The sequence below is a fragment of the Tympanuchus pallidicinctus genome, unplaced genomic scaffold (genome assembly GCF_026119805.1).
Source record: "Tympanuchus pallidicinctus isolate F22 unplaced genomic scaffold, pur_lepc_1.0 scaffold27, whole genome shotgun sequence".
Lineage (NCBI taxonomy): Eukaryota > Metazoa > Chordata > Aves > Galliformes > Phasianidae > Tympanuchus > Tympanuchus pallidicinctus.
Genome location: NW_026294744.1, coordinates 9,382,352 through 9,388,352, shown reverse-complemented (window position 1 = coordinate 9,388,352; position 6,001 = coordinate 9,382,352).

The window sequence follows — 6,001 nt, the reverse complement described above, 5'->3', positions numbered from 1 at the left end:
CTGAATTTGCTAGCTGAAGCTGTGTCATACTACTCTTTTGTACATACATTTTGCAGTTTGATAACGTTTGGTATTAAATGAATTTAAGGTGGGGAGTACAATGAAGGGTTCCTTGGTATGGAACAAAACCTCAAGAATGGTTGCACTGAACAAGACGATGACAGCACCACTGCAGATTACATCTGTTAAAGCAATTAATACTTTAGTGCGTGTGATGAAAGAGAGGTTTTACCCTTCATCATAATATTGGCAAAACAATCTTGCAGTGCATTACTTGCATCTCAGCAGTGACTGCAAGTACCACGCTGCCTTGCTGAGTTTGCAGACCAGAGGTAAATGCTGAGTGTCTTCTATGTGATGCATGAGAGGGGGCAGAGGCAGAAGAATAGGACTTACTGAGCTTTATTAATGATACAGGTTTACAGTGTGCCATTAGGGAACTATCTGATCTTTTCACAGATAGGTATACTTAAAAGAGGAGTGTTGCTTAAGCACCTGTCTCAGCAGCTGGTAAGGATTTAAACCCATCACTTCATATGATGTGGTTGATAGAGGAAGGACTGATGCAGCCTGCTGTTTGCCATGTGAGTGAGTCTTTCAGGCAGTGAGTCTGAATACTGAAGAGTTGAGACAGGAACTCTCAGGTGTCCAGCCAGATGAGCATCAGTGGCTGCAGGCAACGAGGCACTGGAGGACCGTGTCTGGTCACTTAGACTTGCATGGCTGGGTACTGAACCAAATAAGCAAAATAATGAGAAAGCTTTTAGAGTTTGGGGCTATCTGAAGTATTCTGGCTAAGGTGAATCACTACGATTGGCATCCTACTCTCAGATCTTATTCATAACATACTTTTATAAAAACAACAAAAATACCCAGCTGCATCAGTATCCAGGATTAAAAGAGATACTTCATACCATCAGGCCTCAAGGTAACTAAAACTTAATCTTGGTTTATTCCCAGTCTCAGACAATGCAAACTTCAGCAGATGTCCAAGACTTATGAAACCTAGAGCCAAACAGAAATCAGTACATTTCCAGAAATTTAAAGAAAATCGAGGGGAAGGGGAGACACCATATGAGCAGATATGAAAAGAAAAGAAAAGAAACTAAGGGAAATTAAGAAAGAAATGGGAAAAAAAACAAAACATTTTGAGTTATGATTATGTATGTGAGTATATGATTATGTATGTATTAAGTTTATGTATGTAACCCTGTATTTGGTGGATGATGATTCTGAAGGATGGGTTTCACTTGTGTGAGTCACTTTCTTTACACATAAAAGGAAGAAGAGTACTATAAAGTAATTTACTTCAGCAACTCTTATTTTTTTTATGGTTTAAAAATGAGCACTCTTTTTCTCTCACTCTTCAGTAACAATCATACCGTAAGTTACCAAGCAAATATACTCCATTTTCACTTTGAAATATTTCCAAGTCTGCTACTTTACTTCAGTATTTCAGGTATTTAAGTGAAAACACGGATGACTGTCTGATCAGAGATTCGGGTTCTGGATTGTTTATCATTGATGAACAAATAGTTTCATTACTAATTTCAGCCTGACAGATTCTTCCTACCTAATTCCTTGCCTTAAACTAAATCTACAACTGATAATGTATCACAAAGGTCAACAAATTTAGGGATTTTGTTATTATTACTTTTTACAATTAGCACTATTAAACATGCTGGAAAGACTGCAAGAAAGCAAATACCTTTCATTTCCAAGGGTGAGACTGTTAAAATAATTTCCTTAGATTTCCTAACCACTGCTGTCAATCTCCGAGGACAGAGTGCAACTCATTGCCTTGTTAAGAAGCACTTATGGGCTATGTGTCATGTAAAAACATTATTAATACATCTTCCTCTCATAAGAAGCACTGGTCCTGAGCCATCTCAGATGTGTACCTGTATTCTGCCCTCCTATTTGCTCTTCCTGAGTTATTGTCTGGTTTTCCAGGAATTTCCTAGGGCTGACTTCTCACCTTGCCTTGAGTTGATTGTCACTGAACTGAGGCTGTGACCAGTGACTTGCAGCTCACCCTAATCAGGTGCTGAGAGTACAGCTGATGAGGGACTTACCCTCAGCTCCTAGCTCTTGCCCTCTCATGAAGCAGCCCCAGTAAGCATGAGCCTTTAGGCTAGAGGAGTTAGGCCTGACTCAGGTTGATCCCTTCTTCTGATAACATAGAGTCATTTCTAACCAAGCGTTGCAGAAGAAATTCTTCCTCATTGGTGCTAATAAATCTCTGGAACAAATAAAATCCACAGTTGCCATTAAAAAGAAAATGATAAAAGTAGTTCAGTGGTGGGGTCTTTCAACGGTGATTAAGACTGCTCATTAAACAACTTGTGGTTAATATCACCAGGAGGTGTGTTAACCTATGGCACATCACAGATTAAGACACTTCACTGAATTTTGAAGAGTGAAGAGGATTTAGAGTAAACGGAGCACATCAGCACAGCTTGATGGTAACCAGGTCAGTAAACTTCTCATGGCTGTTGAGCAAGGTGAATTTGAATGAAATGATATCATAATCAGGTGGTAAAAAGACCCCTCTTCTTGATCCCGTGAATTTGAAACTTGTGAAAGGAGCAGCTGAGAAATAGGGACTGGTACAGAAAAAAGCTGTGAAGGTGCTGGGCAGTCAGGAAGAATCTGACATAGAAGAAGAGATTAATAGCCTGTTGAGAAAATGCATTTTGTGTCCAAATTACCTTTACATGTGTGAAGATTTCTAATAAGAAGGGTTATTTAATTTAGCAGAAAATGGTAGACTATGTTCCAGTGTCTGAAAATTAAATAGTAGAGAACTAGATTAGAAATGAGATACTTTTTCTTTTTTTTCACTAGAACAACTGTCTTCAGGATTTTCTGTTATCTGCAGTTATTAGATCAATAACTGACTATTCTGAAACAACTGCTCTACAGTAGCAAGCCAGATGAACAGCTTAGTGAAAAGATTTTATATATTATGCCAGATTTTAAATTTATTGAGCCATAAAATCTTTCTAATCCTTGTATCACAGATAATATGCTAGACTATATGAAAGTTATGGGGGTCTTACCTCACCTACAAATTCATGCTTCCATTGCTGCCATGCTGTAGTGCAACACATACATGAACTAGCTCCCAAAAAAGCCTAGGTTCTCTCACTTGCCAATGACTTGTACACTTTCAATTCTGTGTTTATGGTAACAACTCCCAAACAAGATACTGGTGAAGACTGACTGCAGAGAGAAGATATACAATCAACATGACTGACTATTCTATTTCTTTCAAGTGGAAAAACTATCAATACTGTTAAAATAGATCTACCAGTTCTACTTTTCACCAGAAAGGTATATGATATGAATCAATGACAAAATTATCTGTGAGTCCTTATGAAAGCAAAAGCTCCACAGAATAGCAGAAGGAACGAGTCCCAGACAACAGCTGAAATGGAGATGGATTTCGATAACACCAAATCAGTTTGATAGTATGTTTTTATTTTTTGGTAGCTTTACAACAACGAGCTGCAACTAGATGCACTGGAACAGGAACTCCAGAAACTCTTTTTGCTATTATAAAGGTTTTCACATTCTCAGGAATTCTGTAGCAGCTTAGTATTTGCTGAGCTACACTCTCTCCTAGTTGGCTAAGTAAGAGTTAAAATTTAAAATCCAGTGATTTTCTTTATTAAGTGATTAGTGCCCCAAGATTAAAAAGCCCTCTAATAGAGTTGCCTGCTGCAGTTGGCCTCTGCTTGGCTGACTGCTCCCAGCTACTGTCAGCTCACGCCTTTGCAAATGGGTGGCTTAGCAGCTACTTCTGCTGGGAGTCTGCTGCCATCCTCTGCCTGGAGGAGACTGCAACCAGCTCCTGCTGTAAAGGTGATGTTTAGCATGGCTTCTGTATGGATTGCTTCTATTCTGGAGAGTAATCAGTGATTACTGATATCTTGGTGTGTTCTTATTAAGGGTTTTTCGCTGTCACAATCCAATTATTACACGTGAGCATAAGTTATAGTTGTATGGGAGGGCTTGGATGAAAAAAAAAAAGAAAGGGGATGAGATGCTTTTTTCAGGTGTGAGGCCATAGTCTTGGATCCAAATTCAATACTTTACCATTTCCAATTCTGGTATTTTAATCAACAATGCATTTAACTCAGTGTTTTCTTTTTAATATTTTTTGAATGAAAAGGAAAAACAAAAACAAAAACAAAACAAAAAAAAACAAAACAAAAAAAAAAAAAAACAAAAAAAAAACACTTGAGTGGATCTGTTAATACATTTGAAGGCAGTCTGAAAATAAAACCATGGGAACAGAAGACTCCATTGAAAAATACCATGAAACAAGAGCGAGTAGTTATCTTGACACGGTCAGAGCATAACAACAGAGCTTGTGACACAGTATCAAGGAAAGATGAGGAAACAGCTGTTTGTTTTTATGTGCCATACAGCAGTTGCCATAGGTCTTTTAATGAAAATCAATAGACCAGGGCCAAGATGCCTGCATTGTGAATAGAAAAAGTCAATCCTGCTATACATAAATGGAGTTAAATATGATTAGTGGCTGGTCAGAAGCGGTGTTCTCCATGCTGATTGGTGGATCAAGTGCACTTTCAGTAAGTTTGCAGATGACACCAAGTCAGGCGAGAATGCTGATCTGCTTGAAGGTTGGAAGACTGGATCAAAGGGCTGGGTTCAATCACACAGCATTCAATGAGGCTAAATGTTGGGTGCTGCACTCTGGTCATAACAACTCCATGCAGCAGTGTAGAGTTGGACAAGAGAGGCTAGAAAGTTGCCTGTCAGACAAGGATCTGGGAATGCTGGATGACAGCACAGAGCATGATCCAGCAGCATAACCAAGAAGACCAAAGGCTTCCTTGACTGCATCAGAAATGGTGTGGCCAGCAGGACAATGGCAGTATGTGTACTGGGCAGTGGTGAGACTACACCTCAAGTACTGGCCTCCATTTTGTGTCACTTACTAATAGAAAGATTCTGAGTCAAGGAAACTGACAGAAGGACTGGGAAAAGACGTGATGAGTGACTGAGGGAACTGGAGTTGTTCAATCTGGAGAATAGTAGCTGAGGGAAGACCTCATCTCTCTATACAACTACTTGAAAGGAGGCTGCAGTGTGGAGGGTGTCAATCTTTTCACTTAGGTGAGAAGTGGTAGGACATAGGAAATGACCTCAGGTTGTGCCAGGGAAAGTTTAGACTGGATATCAGGAAGAATTTCTTCATGGAGAAGAGGGAGGCATTACATCAGGTTGCACAAGGGAAGTGGTGGAGTTGCCATCCCTAGTGGTATTTAAGAGATGTATGGATGTGGCATTTGGCTACAATTAAAAGAAATCCATAAAATACCAAGGGAGATTTATGGAAGATTATGGACCAAGTTATCCTTGAAGCCACTGATAGGCAAACAGTGGAGTGGCAACAGAACAGCGATTGGATAGGAAAAAGATACATAAGGGAGTATACTGGGAATATACAGGTCAACTAGACAAAAAGAAGCTTTGCAGAAAAGAACCTTTGTGTCCTAGTGGATAGTGAGTTAAAAATGAGACAGCAGTGCACCTTTGAGCCTACAGGACTAACTGCGTATTAGGTTGTGGCTACAAAAGATACAAAATACTGAAAAAGTGATTATTTCTGCCTGTTCATCATTTGTTGAACTGCATTTGGAATATTGTATTTTATTTGAGTCTATCCAAAACAAGAAAGACATTGGCAAACTGAGCCAAGGGTTTGGATGATGCATTTGATTACTTTCTTTAGCTACCCAATAGGAGCTCATGCAGAAAACATGCAGAAAATTCCAAAGTCTCTCTTGCACAATAAGGTGAGAGGCAATAGACACAAGTTGCAACAAAGGAGATTTTGATTATGTATACATATACATACATATATACAGATGAGAGAGGTCAAACATTGAACCAGGTGCCAAGGCATGCTATGGAACATCCATCCAAATCTTGACTTGACAAGACCTGACCAATCTTACAAAGCTTT